The following is a 19314-nucleotide window of genomic DNA, read 5'->3' as shown; positions in this document are numbered from 1 at the left end:
GTGACTGACAGATGATCCAGGACTTGCTCGGGAGAGCGCGCCCTAATCAACCAATCGTCCAGGTAGGAGTAGACGTGAATCCCCCTTTCCTGAGATACGCTGCCACCACCACCATGAGCTTGGTGAAGACCCTTGGGCGAAGGTCAATCCGAACGGCAGGACCCGAAACTGAAAGTTCGAGTCACCAACCGCGAACCTCAGGTACTTCTTGTGCTTGGGATGAATCGGCACACGAAAGTAAGCATCCTTGAGGTCGAGAGACACCAACCAGTCCTGAAGTTGAAGGGCCTGGGGGACTTGAGAGAGAGTAACCATCTTGAACTTGTCCTTCCTGAGGAACTTGTTCAAACCATGCAAGTCCATGATGGGTCTCAATTCCCCGTCTTTTTACAGGATCAAAAAATATGGGGAATACCATCCCTTGTTCCTCTTCGCAACAGGCACCAGTTCTATGGCGCCTTTCTCCAGCAGGGATTTGATTTCATGCGCAAGAAGCAGATCCGGACTCTTCAAAGAGAGATTCCCTGGTGGATTGTCGTGAGGCCTCTGCCGGAAAGGAAGACAGTAGCCATGGGCTATGATCGTCAGAACCCACACATCTGATGCTGCTCCAGCCTTCCCCCCCAACCGGCGAACCATGGCCTCATGACTGAGCTAAAGCGGCTGCGGCAGTGATTGAGGGCAAAGAGGCAACTGCCCGAGCGGCCTTGGCACCTCGAGTACCCTGTTTTCCACCTCTGGTACTCCTACGTTGGCCCCTTTGACTTGCAGCTCCCCCCGATCTACCAAAGGTAGAGTAGTATCGAAAGGAACCTCCCCTCCATTGCTGTCCCCTGGGACGAAAAGGCAGAGGTTGGCGAACTGCAGCGTTCAACGACTTCACTGTAGCTTTGGAGGTCTGCAACCTCTCAAGGCTCTCGTCAGCCTTGCTGCCAAAATAATTTTCACCATCAAAGGGCATGTTGAGAAGCCGGGCTTGCACATCAGGAGAAAACCATGATTTGCGCAGATTTTCGTGGTTGCGGATCACAGTGCTCGCCGCCATGGAACAGCTGACACAGTCTGCCACGTCCAGACGCGATTGAACAAATTCACACATGGCATCCTTGCCATCCTGTACAAGAGCAAGAAAGCCATCCCGTTCCTCCCCTTCGGGAATATGTTCAGCCACCAATGAAACACAATTCCACAGAGTGTGAGTGAAACATGCTAAGGCACACGCGGAGTTGGCCGCTTTCAAAGCCATACCCCCTGAAGAAAAGACTTTCTTCGCCAAACCGTCAAAACGTTTGTCATCCCCATCAGGAGGGATGGTAGGGTACGACGCCTGCTTTGCCTGGGCCGTAGCCACCTGCACCACCAAACTCTCCAGATTAGGGTGCATGGACAAGTAGCCGGGGTCGCCACTGGCTGGGCGGTACATTTTCGGCAACGACTTACCCACTGCCGGGAGACTCTCCGGAGCAGTCCAAGCCACCACCACCCTTCTTTGCAAGGCCATATGAAATGGCACTACCAGGTCAGTTGGTGGACCTTGGTCCAAGATATCTGTCAGGTCATCCTGCAGAAAATCCACTTGTGGCACAGACCACCCCAAATACTCTGTCACCCTCGACATGAGATTCTGGTATGAAGACTTGGCGTGCATGCCAGGCTCAGGCCTACCAAACTCAACCTCTGGAGAGGTGTCCAGACCACTGGCGTCGTGCAAAGACTGACGCAGGTCTTCCATCTGGCTATGACCAGACAATAGTTCGTCAGGAATCTAACCTTCATCAAAACTTTCATCCACCTCAGAGATGTAATCCAGAGGCTGGAATAAATCACTGGATGAGGGCACAGAAAAAGACTCAAATACAGGCCTCACTGACTTCTTCAGGGCCTTTCTCGGAGTTTCCACAGATGCACGGGGTACCTCCGGTAAAGCCTCCACAAAAGGCGTCGACGGAATTGGCATCGAGCGTGGCGCCGATTGCTTCGACACAGGCCTCGAGGGCGGTGCCCCGAGCATGTCCTTCGACGGCCTCGGCGCCGATGACTTCCTCGGAGGCGGAGCTTTGAGAGACTCCCTCGACGGACATGGCGCCGATGGCATCAACGTCTTCTAAGAAGACCTCACAGGTTCCGCTGGTCTCGAGGGTGTTGAGACCTGGAGCGGGCATCGCTAGAGCGAACCACCTTGTCCGATCGGTCGACCGCCCGAGCATGATGGCATGCGAGCCGCAACCTTAACACGTTCCCTGCCGGCTTCCTTCGAAGGCGCGGACGGAACGGAGCCCTGTGATTGGAAAATCGCCATCATGTCCATATGAAATGCATCCCATTCTGCAGGAGAGGAATGCTTGTTGGGACAGGCTAACCCGCCGTCTGGCGGAGTCCTCGGACGAGGAAGGCGACCGGTGACGGCGCTTCCGCGAGTGCCTCGAAGAGGCAGAGGAATGGCGGCAACCACTCCGGGACCGAGACCCCCCCATGACTTACGCCGACGTCTCGGAGAGTCGTCGGTCGAAAGCCCAGCGGATTTCGACTTTTGGGGTTTGGACACGCTACCTACAGAAAGCTTCTTCCGCTCCCGCAAGGCTTTCAACATTAACGACTGGCAATCATCACAGTCATCGGTGGCGTGGTCCTCTCCGAGGCACCAGAGGCAGACAGACGCTGTGCGGGTCCATAAGTGACATCTTGGAACCGCAGTCCCGACACTTCTTGAATCCCGACCACGGGGTAGAAGACGACGAAGACATGATATCTTCACAAAACACCAAGTTCGAAGAACCGAAAGAATCAGGAGAAACGAGGCGTGCCGAGATCTCCGAAGCAAACACGCTCGCGTAAAAAACGGAACTGAGGCTACAGGCGTCGTACGTCCTACTTATAACATCCGGTGGCTCGACGGAGGCCCTCGCGGACAGCGTATCGACATCATAGACGCAGGAGCCTAAAATTTTTCGAAGCAGCACAGCTGTGGGGATTACCTGTCATAGATGTGGAATACGTCGGCAGGAGCCAATCCCCTAGAAATATTTTTTTTAAACTGTATTTTTATTAAGTAATCGGATGGAGCATACAGAATCAACAATTGACATGACAAAATAACCATAACACACAAGTTATGGAAGTCAACATAAGTCCTTTTGCTTACACTTAATTGGATGGGAATATCCCAACGGACCTGCATTCCCCCACCCCCCCTTTTCCCTACCCAATTCGCTGGTTCTCCTAGTCCCAGGCTTGCCGCAGTCCCCTGCCTTTGCCCAGGTACAGGTAAAGGCGCATCAGGTGGGATTTGAATGTTAGGGCCGAGAATTTAAGTTCATAGTCTAGTAGTGGAGACCAGATCGAGTGAAATTGGTGCAGCTTTCCCTTCTTTGCAGCTGTAACCTTCTCTGCCACTAGCACATCCCAGACCTTAATCCACCATAAAGTGATGTCCGGGCCTTCTGCTGATTTCCAGCGCTGTGCGATGGTAATGGGCGCCACCAGCAGCAGTTGTGTCAACAATCTCACCCGCACCCCAGATTTTGGGTATACCCCTTCGTGTGGGGCTCCAAGAGCAACGTCTTGGGACACATCAGGAGTTTGCTGCATGTTACAGCTTCTATGGTCTCCACAATGATTTCCCAGAAGGAACGAATCCGGGGACAACCCCACCACATGTGGAAGTAGGAGCCGTTTTTTCCCAATAGTTTTGATAGCAAGTGGGGAGAATAGAGACCTGGAAGTGATGCATCTGTGTTGGGCATAGTACCGCTGATGCTCACAGATCTGGATGAGGAATGGCCCCTGGCCCAAATCTCTAGCCATTCTACGTCCTCCATTTGGTGGCTCAAGTCGCAGCGGGTCAAATAATCCGGGCGGCGGGAGGTCGGCAAATTCTTCCTCAACAGTTTATACAGTTTCGAGATCTCGCCTGAATGCAAGCCCTCCAAGGGTGTCAATTCAAGAGGGGTAAGAGTCTGAGTGGCCTGCCTTATTTCCCGGGCGCGTGATCCAATGGTGTAGCTGGATGTATGGGAACCTATCTGATTCTGAAAGGTGGAATAGCTGTTTGCAATCCTCGAAAAGGCGTGGTTCACCCTCGTTGAATAGCTGTGACAATGTGTGTGGTCCCCCCTTGCTCCAGTTACCAAAAGCTTCTTAGTGTATACCCAGAGTGAAGGCTGGGTTGCCAAAGACGGGAGACAACGGTCCTATGCCCCTTGGGATCTTCTTCCCTTTTAGAGTCTCGTCCCATGCCTTTAGGGTCACGTCCGTTGATGAGAGCAGGTGCTGCCATTGTTTTCGGATCGTGTGAGGGATAAAGGGCAGGAAGCAGAGGGGGAGAGAGCTTCTGGATTGTTCGATCTCCATCCATTTGGGCGCAGGAGGGCCAGATGTCCACGTGAGAAAGTGCGAGAGCTGGGCCGCCTCCGCTTATTTCCGTAAGTTGGGTACTCCCAAACCCCCCAGCCGGGATCCACACATCATCTTTCTTAGGGATCCTAGGTTTCTTACCCTGCCATATAAACTCCAGGAATTTAAATTGGAGCCGGTCCATTGCTATTTTCGGAATTTCCATCGGGAGAGATGAACAAAATAAAAGTAGGCGAGGGAGTAAGTTAATTTTCACTGCTGTGATTCGGCCCAGCTGTGATATCTCCTGGCCTGGCCATCTCTCCAGGTCCTTTTCTATTTATTTAATGAGGGGGGGAAAGTTGGCCGCAAAGAGGTCCATCGGAGAGGCTGTAAGCCAGTACCCAAATATTCAATAGATGCAGTATCCCAGCGAATTGGCATAGTGCTTGGAGGGAAGTGATGTCCTGTGCCACTAGCCCTACTCCGAATGCCACCTATTTTCCAAAATGTATTTCGAACCATGCAACCTGGCTGAAGGCTCGAAGTTCGTGCAGGGCCGCTTGTAGGGAAGGTCGAACGTTAGTAATGGAAAGAAGCACATCATCGGCGTACAGAGATACCTTGTGGGGAGAGTCCTGAACGCCTACCTCTTGGATCGAAACATTCCTACGTATGTGCTGCGCCATTGGTTCCATAATAAGGGCGAACAGAAGGGGGGAGAGGGGGCAGCCCTGCCGTGTGTCACATGTAAGGGGGTTTGGGGGGAGCATTCCAGATTGACCTGTAGTGAGGCACTCAGGGAGAAATAGTTGGCGGCTATCATACTCCTGAATTAGGGTCCAAACTCAAAGGCCTCTAGGGTTAAATGCATAAAAGCCCAGTCCACCTTATCAAACGCCTTAGTTGCGTCTAAGGCTAGGAGGGCCATCTTCCCTTTACTCTTAGTGGTAGACTATTAAATGTAATGCCCTCCCGATGTGATCTCCCCTCTTTCTACCTTGGATGAAGCCCATTTGGTCAGCATTAATCAGTATAGGGAGGGGTTGGGGCTAAGCGATTTGCTAGGACCTTCGAGTAAATAATAGAATCGATATTCAGAAGCGAGATAGGCTTATAAGAGGCACAGTCTTTTGGATCCTTGCCCGGTTTCAGTACTAGCATAGTAGTGGAGACCTACAGAGAGGGGGTCACGCTAGCCACTGCTCTAAAAGAGTTAAAGAGGGCTGTAAGGGGAGAGAGCAGCTGGCTACTAAAGAGTTTGTAGAATTTCTGCGAAAATCCACCTGGGTCCGGGGCTCTGGCTTTCAGGGATTTTATTACCGCCTCTACCTCCTCCTGCTGGATTGGGGCTTCTAATGCCTAAATCTCTTCCTGGGCTAGACGGGGCAGGACCGTTTCCGTGATGTACCGTCTCTGGGTCGAGATCGTTCTCTCTGGGGCGGACATGGTCTCCATGGGCCCTTGCTAGGTTCAGTTTATCCTGCTCCCCGTATTGGATTACCTCGTACTGGTCTTTAAGACCAATAATACCATTACGTTTTCTAGCCTGTGCCAACTTCCTCGCTAGAAGTTGGTTGGCCTTATTGTTTTTCGCATACTATTCCTGCTTGACAGACAACAGGGTTTGCGCCGTCTCTTTGGTATATAAGGCCTCTAACCTATTTTGGGCAATGGGGAGGGTTGAGTGGAGTTTGGGGGACCACCCCTTCTTATATTTGCCTTCAATCTCTGCATTCTCCTGTTCTAGTAGGGCTCGGGCTTGCTTTTTTCCCCCTATAATATGGTGCTGTGTGAGCTACTAAGATTCCCCTGATGACTGCCTTCATGGAGTCCCATGCTGTGTCATAGCCGAATCTTGATGCACCAACATCCAGGACGCTGTGAGGAACAAATTTTCGAAAGAACGTTACCCGGTAAGAAAGTAACTTGTTCTTCGAGGGGATTGGGTCCTCCGATGTATTCCATATCTATGACAGACTCCCAAAGCAGTACCAACGTAATGAGGTGGGAAAAGAATTTAGAATATACAAATTTAGAATGCCCAATCAAATTGCAGAGTAAAGGACCGCCTTGCCAAAGGCCAGATCCTGCCCCCGGATAGAATAGAGGGAGTAGTGATGTACAAAAGTATGGACCGAAGCCCAGGGGCTGCATCACAGCTGTTACGAATAGCAACACCCCTCTGCAGGGCAGTAGAGGCAGCCATACCCCTGGTAGAATGGGCCCATAAGCCTACCGGAGGGTCCTTGCCCACCAAGCGTTAACATTCGGAAATTGCCAAGATGATCCATCGAGACAAATTCTGCTTAGTAACAGCTTGTCCCAAACGCCTTCCAGCATAACTAATTAAGAGTTGATCGTCCACTCTGACCCGGGACATGCGTGAAATATAAAAGCTTAAAGCTCTCCTAGAATCCAGCCTATGGAGCCTCTCCTCGTCCTTACCAGGATGCGGAGGAGGATAAAATGCCGGAAGAATAACCTTCTGGCTTAAATGAAATTCCAATACCACCTTCGGAAGAAAGGAAGGACGAACTCTAAGGACAACCCTGTCCTTGTGAAACACAGTGAAGGGTGGCTTAACTGAAAGTGCCTGTAACTCACTCACTCTGCGAGCGGAAGTGAATGCAAACAAAAATACAGTTTTAAGAGTTAACAGTCTCAAAGGGCAGGAATGCAAAGGCTCAAACGGAGCACCCATTAGAAACTTGAGAACAAGGTTCAGATCCCAACCGGGCACCTGGAAAGGTGACGGAGGGAACACATTAGTGAGCCCTTTCAGAAACTGAGAAATTAAAGGGATTTTAAAATAAGAACACTCCTCAGACGAGCGCTTAAATATAGACAGCGCCGCCAGGTAACCTTTAATGGTACCCACTTGCAGGCCCTTGCGGGCCAAATAAACCAAAAGAGACAGAACGACAGGAATGTCACATGAAAAAGGATCCACATTCTGAACCCTGCACCAGGCGCAGAACTTTCTCCAACGGCAACGGTACAGGGACTTTGTTGCCGGCCGTCTGGCCGAAAGCAACACCTCCATCACGTCTTCAGGGAGGTCCCAATCCTTATACCTCAACCTTTCAGAAGCCAAGCGTGAAGGTTGAGGGAAATGACCTCTGGATGGAGAACCTGACCCCCCCTCCTGTGAGAGCAGATCGTCTCGGTAGAGAAGACTACGTGGAGGGCAGATGGACAAGTCGAGAAGGTCCGGGTACCACGTCCTCTTGGCCCATGCCGGAGCAATGAGGATCAACCGGGAACCGAACCTCTGTAACCTCCGCAGCACTTGCGGGATGACGGTGACTGGAGGAAACGCGTACAGCAGTGGGAATGACCACTCCACCACGAACGCGCCTCCTAAGGTGCCTCTTGGAGGAAATTCCCGCGAGCAGAAGCTTTTGCACTTCCAGTTGACACTGGAGGCAAAGAGATCCACTTGTAGGGTCCCCCAAAGGGCGAAGATCTCCAGGAGAATCTCCTGAGCCAGCTCCCACTCGTGAGAGATCGTGCTCTGCCTGCTCAGAGCATCCGCCGTCTCGTTTTCGTCTCCGGCCAGATGAACTGCCGAGATCGAAATTTCCTGCTGCATGGCCCAGAACCAGAGCTGCATCGCCTCCCTGCACAGAGGAACTGACCCTGCCCCCCCTTTTTTGTTGAGGTAGTGCATGGCCACCATGTTGTCCGTCAGAATTAGGACATTCTTTCCTCGTACAGTCGGCAGAAAAGCCTTCAGGGCAAGCCTGACGGGCCTCAGCTCCAACAGATTGATATGGAGTCTGGACTCCAACAGAGACCAACGACCGCTGACTGTCAACTCGTTGGCATGCGCTCCCCATCCCGTGAGGGATGCGTCTGTCACGATCATCACCTCCGGCCACGGTAGCCAAAACGGAGCCCCCCTCATCATATTGCCTTCCACGGCCCACCACAGAAGGTCCTGGGCGACTGAGGGCGGCACCTGAACAGGGTCTGACATCCTGCCGGAGGACTGTGACCACTGGAGCTTGAGACCCCATTGCAGAGATCTCATCCGCAACCTGGCCTCTGGCACCAGAAGAATGCAGGATGCCATGAGGCCGAGAAACCTCAAGAACTCTAACGCTGGGAGACTCTGGGCATGTTGAAACCTGTGCACCATCTGCTGAATGTGATGAGCCCTCACCTGGGGAGGAAAACACTGCCCCAGGGACGTGTTGAGCACTGCTCCGATGTACTGGAGCCGCTGAGTTGGCGTCAAGTGGGACTTCTTTCAGTTGAGGGAGAAGCCCAGCCTGTGAAAGGAGTGGCAGGTGACGGACAGATGATCCAGGACTTGCTCGGGAGAGCGCGCCGTGATCAACCAATTGTCCAGGTAGGGGTAGACGCGAATCCCCCCTTTCCTGAGATACGCTGCCACCACCACCATGAGCTTGGTGAAAAGACCGGCAGGACCTGAAACTGAAAGTGCGAGTCGCCAACCGCGACCCTCAGGTACTTCTTGTGCTTGGGATGGATCGGCACATGAAAATAAGCGTCCTTGAGGCCGAGAGACACCAACCAGTCCTGAAGTTGAAGGGCCTGGAGGACTTGAGAGAGAGAAACCTTCTTGAACTGGTCCTTCCTGAGGAGTTTGTTCAAACCGCGCAAGTCCATGATGGGTCTCAATCCCCCGGCTTTCTTCGAAATCAAAAAATAAGGTGAATACCATCCCTTGTTCCCCTCCGCTACAGGCACCAGCTCTATGGCGCCTTTCTCCAACAGGGAGTGAATTTCCTGCGCAAGGAACAGATCCAGACTCTTCAAAGAGAGATTCCCTGGTGGATTGTCGCGGGACCCCTACCGGAAAGGAAGACAGTAGCCGTGGGCTACGATCTCCAGAACCCACACATCTGAAGTAATGGCCCGCCATTCTCCAAGATGCTGCACCAGCCTTCCCCCAACCAGCGAAGCATGGGCCTCATGACTGAGCAGAAGCGGCTGCGGCTTTGCCTGATGGCAAAGAGGCAACTGCCCGAGCGTCTTTGGCACCTCGAGTACCTTGTTTTCCACCTCTGGCACTCCTACGGTTGCCCCTTTGACTTGCAGCTCCTCTCACTTTACTAAAGGATGAGTAATAAAGAAAGGAACCTCCCCTCCACTGCTGTCCCCTAGGACGAAAAGGCGGAGGTTGGCGGACTGCAGCGCCCAACGACTTCGCTGCAGCTTTGGAGGTCTGCAACCTCCCAAGGCTCTTGTCAGCCTTGCTGCCAAAAAGATGTTCACCATGAAAGGGCATGTTGAGGAGCCTGGCGTGCACATCCGGAGCAAACCCCGACTTCCTCAACCACGCAAACCTGCGTATTACGGTGCTCGCCGCCATGGACCAGCTGACACAGTCTGCCATGTCCAAACCCGACTGAACGGACTCACACATGGCATCCTTGCCATCCTGAATAATAGCAAGAAAACCATCCCGTTCGCCCCCTTTGGGAATATGTTCAGCCGCTAAGGAAATACAGTTCCACAGAGTGTGCGTGAAACGTGACAAGGCACATACGGAGTTGGCCGCCTGAAGAGCCATACCCCATGAAGAAAACACTTTCTTCGCCCAGCCATCAAAATGCTTGTCGTCCCTATCAGGAGGGATGGTAGGATACGATGCTTGATTTGCTGCGGCCGTAGCCGCCTGCACCACCAAACTCTCCGGAGTGGGGTGCGTGGTCAAGTAGCAGGGGTCACTACTGGCTGGGATGTATTTTCGCGGCAAAGACTTGCCCACTGCTCGGAGACTCTCCGGAGCAGTCCAAGCTGCTGCCACCCTTCTTTGCAGAGCCATATGGAATGGCAGTACCGGGTCGGTGTGTGGACCTTGGTCGAGGATATCCGTCAGGTCATCCTGCATAAAATCAACTGGGGGCGCCAACCACCCCAAGTAGTCTGTGACCCTTGACATAAGGTGCCAGTACGATGACTCGGCATGGGTGCCAGGCTCAGGCCTACAGAACTCCACCTCCGGAGAGGTGTCCAGACCACTGGCAGTCCTCAATCTGGCTATGACCAGAAAGAATCTCATCTGGTACTGTGTCCGGAACCAACCCATCTTCAGAACCCGCTTCCACCTCAGAAATATACTCCATAGGCTGGAAAGTGGGCATTGAATAAGGAAGAAAGACATGTTTTGCCTTGGCCAGAGCCATTCTAGGGGGTTCCCCCGTGCTAGGGGGTACCTCCGACACCACAGCCTCGAAAGGCATCGAGTGAAACTGTGTCGATGTCGAGTGAATCAGCGTCGATATCGAGCGCTGCACTGACAGCATTGACGGCTTCGACACAGGCCTCGAGGGCGGAGCCCCGAGCGTGTCCTTTGACAGCTTGGGCGCCAATGGCGTCAACAACTTCCTCTGAGGTGGAGCCTCGAGAGAGTCCGTCGACGACCTCGGCGGCACCGGCGTCGACGTCTTCTTTGAAGACGTCACAGGTGCACATGGGCTCGAGCGCGTCGAGGACCGGGACCTGGAACGGGCATGACTGGAACGATTCCCCTTGTCCGAGAGGGACCTCTCCCATGAATCGTGCCGACCAGCCGAGCCCGAAGGCGTACGAGCGCTGTCTCCAGTACGGTCACAACCGACCCCTCTCGGAGGCACGGACGAACCGGAGCCCTGCGATTCAAGAATCACCAACATTTTCTCCCCGAAGGAAGCCCATTCCTCCGGAGAGGAACGCTTGGTGGGATAAGAAACCCGCCGACGGGCGGAGTATTCGGATGAGGAGGGGGATGGCGACCAATGACGGCGCTTCCGGGAGTGCCTCGAAGAGGCAGAGGAGTGGCGGGACCCAGTCCGGGACCGAGACCCCCCTAGACTTACGACTACGATGCAGAGAGTCGCCCCGCAAATCGTCCGTCGAAAGCCCAGTGGACCTCGCCTTCCGGGGCTTGGACACCTTACCGACCAACAGCTTCTTCTTACGTTCCCGCAAGGCCTTGGACGTAAGTGACTGGCAGTCGACACAATCATCCGTGTCGTGGGCCTCCCTGAGGCACTAGAGCCAGGCGTTGTGCGAATCCGTCACTGTTAGGCAGAAACCTGTGCAGTTCCATTAGGGACCACTGCAAAAGATTTAGGACTACAGGTGGTTGGCAGTAAACCCAATTGGTAGCAGTCTGTACCACCCAGATTTACCTGGTAGCTGTGGCTGAGCAGTCAGACTTCTCTCAAGATGAGTTAGGCAGTATATAGAGTATACACAAAAGGTACAGAGATACAGTAGCACAAGCAAACACTGACAAGAGCTTTGGTGTAAAAGTATATAATTATTTATTTAAAGACACAATTGTAAATTACACTAGCACAAAAAGGTAAGTAAATTCAACACACAGTCACTATTATAGATACAACCCTGATTACTTATTAGACAAGTCTTAGCAAGAAACACCACTTATTTTCAGACAGAGGTGAGCTCTTAACCTAAGATGGCACTCTAATAAGTTATAGAAAAAGGGAGGGAAAAGGCAGAGTTATGAAAGCACACAATTTCAATACTTTTCAAAGAACCACAGTGAGGCAGGTTAGGCAAAGTCTACTGGAGAGCAAGGAAGTTCAAATGCCAGGCCCACTCTTAGAGAGAGCAAGCAAAATGTGTCCAGGATCACACAGTGGGGTTATGCCCAAAGAGTCTTTGTAGATAGTTCACAAAAGATCGAGATCAAGTCAGGAAAAGTTAGTTAACAGGCACCAGGCTAACCCAGGTTAGAAAGTCGAGGATTTACTGTCCCCCCGAACGATCTGTCGCAAGGGAAGCCAGGCGGGACAGTACCTGAAATGGGAAGAACGCTCATCCACAGGAAGAGGAGGTCTCGACGTGGAGGAAAGATGAAGGTTGTTGCACTGCCAGGGAAGAAACCAGCCTCAGAGTTTTCCAGTTACAAGGTACTACCCTTTTCTTCGCGGTAGTGGTAAACCGTGGTATTCTGGTTGCCGGGGTGCTTGGAACAGGCAAAGCGGCCACGAGATGGTCCAGGAAGGCAAAAGGAAGGGCAAACTGGTTATCCCCACCAGTCAAAGGAAGAAGACTCTCCGGATGTAACGCTCACCTGACTCCCACGGAGGCGCTGGTCTAGTCTGGGTTGCTGTGGCCTCTTCGAGCGTGATGCGCAGAACTCGGAACACGGACTGAACAGGACCCTCAAATCTTGCTTGTCTGGCCCGTAGGAATATCCTTCTGCAGATGAGAAAGGGGATTAACAGTCTGCAGAATAGTGTGCTTGCTCCCTCCTTTACCCCTTCGTTCTTCTCTAACTTCCTCCGAAATCCCCGGTTGAAGCTCACCTTATGGTTTGAAAGGATGAACTCTCCATCCTGCTTCTGGTGCAGGGGCGCGTGTTAGTCCAGTTACTTCACTGGTTTTCAGAATGGCGCTGGCAAAATCCACTTGACTTTTCCGAGCGGAACGCCGTAAGTATGAAGATTACAAAAGTTCAAGTGTTGAGCCTCCTTTTCTGTTGCCTTCTTAACCTGTGATCTGTCCTTTATTTCAGGTGCAGAATGAAGGCGATGCGTTGAGGGATTGAATTGCCGATTGTAAACTCAGGTGAGTTAGCGATGGAGGCGATCCCTCTTAATGTCTTTATATTCCTCCAGTAATGTCTTTTGTCCTTTCCCCATAGGGGCCGGGGTGCGGTACCTGTCAACAAAGCGGCGCCGACCCGAAATGAGGAATGGTCCACCAACAGAAGACCGGTAAGTGTTATGGCGGAAAATTAGGCTTTCCTCATATGTTCCTTCTGCTCACCTTTTGTCTCTTCTTCTCTCCCCTAGGCGCAGAGATGTGGTGACCGGTGCAGACAGTCGCGGTGGAGCCAGAAGAACTCCCGAGGAAAGGTGAGTGAAGCGCGGCGCTGCAGCGAGCAACGCAGTGCTTTTAAATGAAAGTCTTTTCTCAGGAACAGGAACGCTGGCGTGAAGGTTCCGGATGCAGGTAAGAAGTTTGATAAAATTCTTGGTTTTCACCTTTCTCTTCTTTCCTTACAGGTCTTCCAGGATCGAGGCGGGCGTGGCTGGAGACCAGATGCAGGAGCAGACACGGTGAGCGTTCAGCTGCTTGGATGCAGAACAACACGAAGCGTGAGCTACTGTCTGGGCGTGGCTTAAATAGCCCCCAAAGTAGTTCCAGGTAAGTATCCTTCCCTGGCCACGCCCGAGTGGCAAAATAGTCCCAATGAAAAAATATTCCCTTTCAGGTCTCAGGGAGGCCTGAATCTTGCAGCATGGTCTGCATCAGGTAAGTGCACAAAACACCTTCCTTTATGAGCCTGGCGCCTATGGCGCCAGGACTGATGTAAAACATGAGCCTGGCGCCAACGGCGCCAGGACAGAGTCCAAAGAGCCCCTATAAGGGGCCGCTGGGCTTTTACCTGGGGGCATGATGCCTGCTCCCGGGGGTGCTGGGCCTGGCCTGGTGCTCCGGGGGTAGGCATCATGACACCGGACTGGAGATCTCCTCTGTCGTCAGGAAAAGTGGTGAGACGGTTCAGCAGGGCTCCACCGGTGGCGTCGTCGTTGCAGGTTGGCTCGGCTTCTCCCTCCTCGGATTCTTTAGGTCCTGTGGCGACTTCTCAAGTTCCAGTCCCCAAAGCCCTGCTTTTATGCAGAAAACCCCCATTCATTCAGCCTAGCTGTCAATCAAACATGCTAAGTGGTGAGGGCGGCTCACCACTTGGGCCAATCACACAAGAGTGCGACTTCTCAGCAACTCAGTCCAGGGTGCCTAAACCCCCTCCCACACCTCCTGTGGTACCCAGACAGAGTGGCACCACTGTTGGAAGCTTCTGTGGAAAAGTGGAACAAAGGGCTTGACTTGGGTTGGAGTCACAGAAGCGAACACAAACGCCATTTTGGAACCAAGTTTCGGCAAAAAATACCAACCAGTGAATTTATATTAATTTAATAAACCGGCGGTATGTTCGAGGCTATTTTAAAAAGTGGTAGCCTGGAACAATGGGAAAATCCCATAGGAATATATTCGCGGTCGAATATAAAAAGTAGCATCCACTGCCACCAGCCAAAACTCGGTCGGGGGGAACTGGACAGTGCCCCCTCGAACAACAGACCCCGGGGCAATTCGAATTGCCCCGACCAGTATGTCCACAATATGATGGTTTGTACTGGTTCTGTTCACAATTTAAGACTAATAAAGCCAATTGTGACTTTACGTGCCCTGGGAGACAGTAGTCAGTCCCAGGGTATGCAGTCTATGTTGGGGGATCGCTACGACACCCCTGGGTTACGGCACGGAGGGTGCTGTGTAACCCACATCAAAAACACATGAGACCCTATGGAGTAAAAGACCCCATAGCCCATAAAACACATGGAAAGACAAAGGAACACCTCAAATCATGTCTAAGAGTGGGAGTAAAAGAGTCTCACTCTTAGGAGAAAAAAATAAACCCCAAAAATCCAGCAAAGCTGCAGGGGGACTCACTAGGTTTGGGAAATTGGCCTTTACAGAGAATTCTCCCTAACACTGGTGCCGCCCATGGTCGCCCAGGATCTTCTGTGGTGGGCCGTCAAAGGCAATCTGATGAACGGGGCTCCATTTTGGCTACCCTGGCCGGAGGTGACGATCGTGATGGACGCATCCCTCATGGGATGGGGGAGCTCATGCCAATGAGTTCACAGTAAACAGTCGTTTACCCCAAAAATCCAGCAAAGCTGCTGGGGGACTCACTAGGTTTGGGAAATTAGCCTTTACAGAGAATTCTCCCTAACAGTCACCGACATCTTAGACCCGCAGTCCCCACACTTCTTGAAGCCCGGACGCGGGGTGGAAGAAGAGGAAGACATCCCAATACACTTCACAAACGAACAGGTTCGAAGAACCGTAAGAACAGAAACTCCAAAGAGTCGAGGCGCGCCGAGATCTCCGAAGCGAACACGTTCGCGGAAAAAACGAAACTGAGGCTATGGGCATCGTACGTCCTACTTATAACATCTGGTGACGTCGGCCGTCGGAGGAGGTCCTCGAGGACGGCGTATCGACGTCATTGACGTAGGACGCAGACGCCGAAAGATTTTCCGAAGCAGCACAGCTGTGGTGATTACTGTCATAGATATGGAATATGTCAGAGGACCCAATCCCCTCGAATTGCAATGTCTTGGAAATCTGCAGATGCCCCTGGGGTAGAAGTGTGGTGGGGGGACCTGCAAAGATGGATGACGGCTCAGACTGTGGTCTGGCACAGAGCTGTATAACGGGGTATGGAGGAGGTTAGTGAAAATGTCACCTTGTGGAATGCACTTACGCAAATGATGTTTGCACCCCTAGGTAATGCACCGGTGGAGACTTGTCAATTCTCAACTATTATTGGCACATTGGAACGCAGGATTAGAGGGCAATGTTAATTAATATACCCACGGACAGAGGGTTTTGTCAGCACATTAAGGCACTGATGTGGTTGGGGAGGGGTGGTAATATTGACAAGGATTGCGTACTTTGTGAGTTTATATCATGCAAGATGCGCAATGTGTACACAATGTGATGAAACAGCAAATACAAATTGTTCTTAAAAAAAAAAAAGAGATTACCTATTTTGGTAGTTGCAATATCTCTTCCTTAGAGGGAGGTAAATACCATGTCTCACCCCACTGATTCCTCTCACTACCCTAAACCTTTTATCCTCCCAAGTGATCCTCCCGCAGATCACTACCCTCAAGGCCAGGATCAGGAAGAGTCTGCCTTTCCCTGGCCAACTTGGAGGAGAATTTAGGCAATGGTTTAGTGAGGGATCCATAGGGTTCATCACACTACCAATTGCGTACATACATCAGTAGCCAGCACTGCGTGTAGTATATAGCATCCCTTAATTCTACATGTATGTATTTGGGGCAGATAGAGAATCTTTATACACCTGTGTGGAACTACATTATGTGTATCTCTGAATGCTAAATGCACCTATAAACCTAATCCCTGATCCAAGTCCAAGTCTTACTGCTCATCCAATGCTACCTAGAGAGTGTTTAGTGAAACTTCCTTATCCACTAGGCTGGCCATCCAAACCCCAACAGTGTTAGTTTGAATATCCGAACATTCACCTATCTTCTTTTCACTTTAATTTGAGTGACCATAGGGCCATGTGAAGTAATCAATTTAGACTCCAATTTATTTGTGTCCTTGGCTGCTTAGGAATACACCAAGCAACCTCTGCCTTATTGCTTGGTGAACTAGCACATGCCTACCACTTTTTAGAGGAAAAGAATTGCTAATAGGTCTCCCTATCATTAAGCTGCGACTTTGGAGAATGCAAACGCTCTTCTTTCCTTGCCAGAGCTCTGCTGAGACCCAAGTAAGATCCACACCTCTCCCAAACAATTCTCCTTAGGAAAAGGGCTGATTTTCCATCACTGCTGGCTCTTAACCTATTGTCATCTCTTTCTATGTATTGTCTGCACCTCACAAGATCAGATCAAACTATGCAACCAACTTAACAATATGGTCTAGTTTTAAAGGGATTATAGATCCTTAACTAAGTTTGATCCTTTTATAGTTAAGTTTGAGTTTTTGGACATCCATATTACGATAGTAAGTGAATTACAAGGCAGTTAACGTTAATTAAGCATCTATCCCTTTTAAAAAAAGAAATATCATTATACATTGCTCCCAACTGTTCTCCTCTAATGTCCCCCCAACCCAGATGATTAATACAGACCAATTGCAGTGCTTGATACCCATGATAACGCCTCCACACTAAGGACCTTTTTGTATACTGTGGGAAGTGGGCGCATTCAGTGTAATGAGAGAACAAGGCACTATGCTTATTCATTGACATTTTGTTAATCCTTTGCTTTACAGTCTAGAATCCAAACCCTCTACACTGGCAGCCCACAAATAACTGTTAAGGCTACATTTCTTTCCCAATTAGTATTCTATCTGATTTTTCATTTGCTGGCCATAGCTTTCCAGCTTTTGCATCTTAATTTGATTTTTAGGGCGTTAAAAAGTCATTCCTATTCACAATGGGGAGGATGTGTCTATTTTTTGGGCAAGTAAAAATATATATTCTTTGCAATTGAACACCAATTAAAATATCAAACAAAATACAAAACTGAAAACAAAAAACAAAAGGATGAGAAATTATAAACATTATCTTACGACGAACATTAGAGTATTATAAATGGTAAGACTTCTCAAACAACCCAACCACCACCCCTGCCAAGACCCAAACTGGCAGATGAAATATTCAGAGTATTGATGGACCACTTACTTTGCTAAACACCCTTCGGGCCCACCCAGCAGTTGTATTAGGTCGACGAACCCCTATATTGTCAAACGCTACCTGTCAATCACAAGTGGGCAGATCGTACATTACTACATCGTATCACCATTACTCCTATAACAATGGCAGGCCAGTAGGTCTAAATGGAGCCCTATTTGTCCTTGCAAACCCCCCATTGATAAGACATTCACTGATTGCATGTTGGACGGAGGGGGAATCTCGTCTAAGGTAGCCCTGTTTGCAGATGATGCATTATTTTCATTATCAGACCCTCACATCTCAGTGCCACCTTTAATGTCTGAACTTTAGAAAAAAAATCAGGATATAAAACCATAATAAATCAAATCTCTTTAATGTTACAGCTCCCCCTCCCCCTTGGTGTTATCAGAATACAACACAACTTATGATCAGCAAGAAAACTAAAAATGCCTTCAGTATCTAGGGGTTTACCTAACAAACTTCATAGCTTTTCAATATATTTACCCAGCGCTACAATCGGAAATTATCTTGTGAAATGGAATACACAGGATATTTCATGGCTGGGTGGCAATTAATGCAATATATTTCCAAAAACACCATTTCCTCTTTTCCATACGATTCAGTGGTCTTAAGCACTGAAAGCAAACAGTTTCAGCACTAACAACTTAATCTGGGGACACATAATGCAGAGAGTGGCTCCCAAAACCCTTACGTCTTATGGTTTCAATGGGGAATTGGGACTACTGAGGACCTCAACAGATATTGGAAAGAAGCACAACTGAATTATGCTTTTGATTGGCTGGATACCTACGCAACTAAAAAATTGCACCAGCTGGATCAAACTTAACGGGAGGCCACCTTAAACTACCTTCTTTGGTGGACTTGTAAATCTCACCCGAAGGCCAGGTAATCTTATACCACCTGCCTCTTAGTTTGGTGGGATACAATTAGGTGTAAAATGAATTTTGGTATTCCATATTCTCTTATGACACCAATTTAGGATAACCCTAATTTTTTCCCTGGGTGTAATAAAGATGCATTTCAACACTGGAGAACAGGAGGTTTGGCCATTTGGGCCAATCATTTGTCGAAAACAACCCGAAGACATTTGGAGAATGCATAATTGCATTACCCCTAACAGAGGGAAGAGCAATTTCACCATTTACAACTGATCTACTGAGTTTCTCCGTCAAAAAATACTTTATACAGGGCTATATAAATGTCTTAAAATTCTGTTGATGTATCCCTAATATGAAGTGATAGTAATGAGAATCATATAAATCATCCTGGAGTCACATTTGGTTAAGTGTGATCAATATTTTGCGTTGCAGCTAATGGAAAGAACATGCATACAAATTGATAATGTGCTGGTATCATACCAGATCTGCCTTCATAAGATATACTTCAACATCACCATTTTGTCAACATGGTCTTCTGGCCCATGGGCTCCTAATGCACCTAGGATGGTTCTGTTGTCATGGTGAAAACCCTTCTGGCTTGATGTTTGCAAACACAAAGCAAAGTGGACTTGCCCAGATACCTAAAAGTTAAGTGGATGAAGCTATTTTTATAAACAGACAGGCCCACAAGGCAGGCTAGATACTGATACATTCCTTGCCGCTCATTTACCCCAGACCTATATTGGAAATATAGCTGAGAATTCAGGAATGGTGGGCCAAATTATGGAATGCTTTGGCCATTGAAAAGCTTTCAGCCACATTAAACAATAACCTTAAATATACACCAACATTTAATGTGTTAAAAAA

At 49.9% G+C, this 19314-nt stretch overlaps 1 protein-coding gene across 4 annotated transcripts in view; it reads right to left on the bottom strand.

Moving 5' to 3' along the window:
* Nucleotides 1–19314, bottom strand: part of SNX13 (sorting nexin 13) — a 2094218-nt gene that overhangs the window by 219166 nt on the left and 1855738 nt on the right. The gene's annotated exons all lie outside the window — the stretch shown is intronic.

This window comes from Ambystoma mexicanum, chromosome 2q, assembly GCF_040938575.1.
Source record: "Ambystoma mexicanum isolate Mex_15411 chromosome 2q, UKY_AmexF1_1, whole genome shotgun sequence".
In the NCBI taxonomy this organism is placed as follows: domain Eukaryota; kingdom Metazoa; phylum Chordata; class Amphibia; order Caudata; family Ambystomatidae; genus Ambystoma; species Ambystoma mexicanum.
This window is presented reverse-complemented; position numbering and strand designations above follow the sequence as displayed.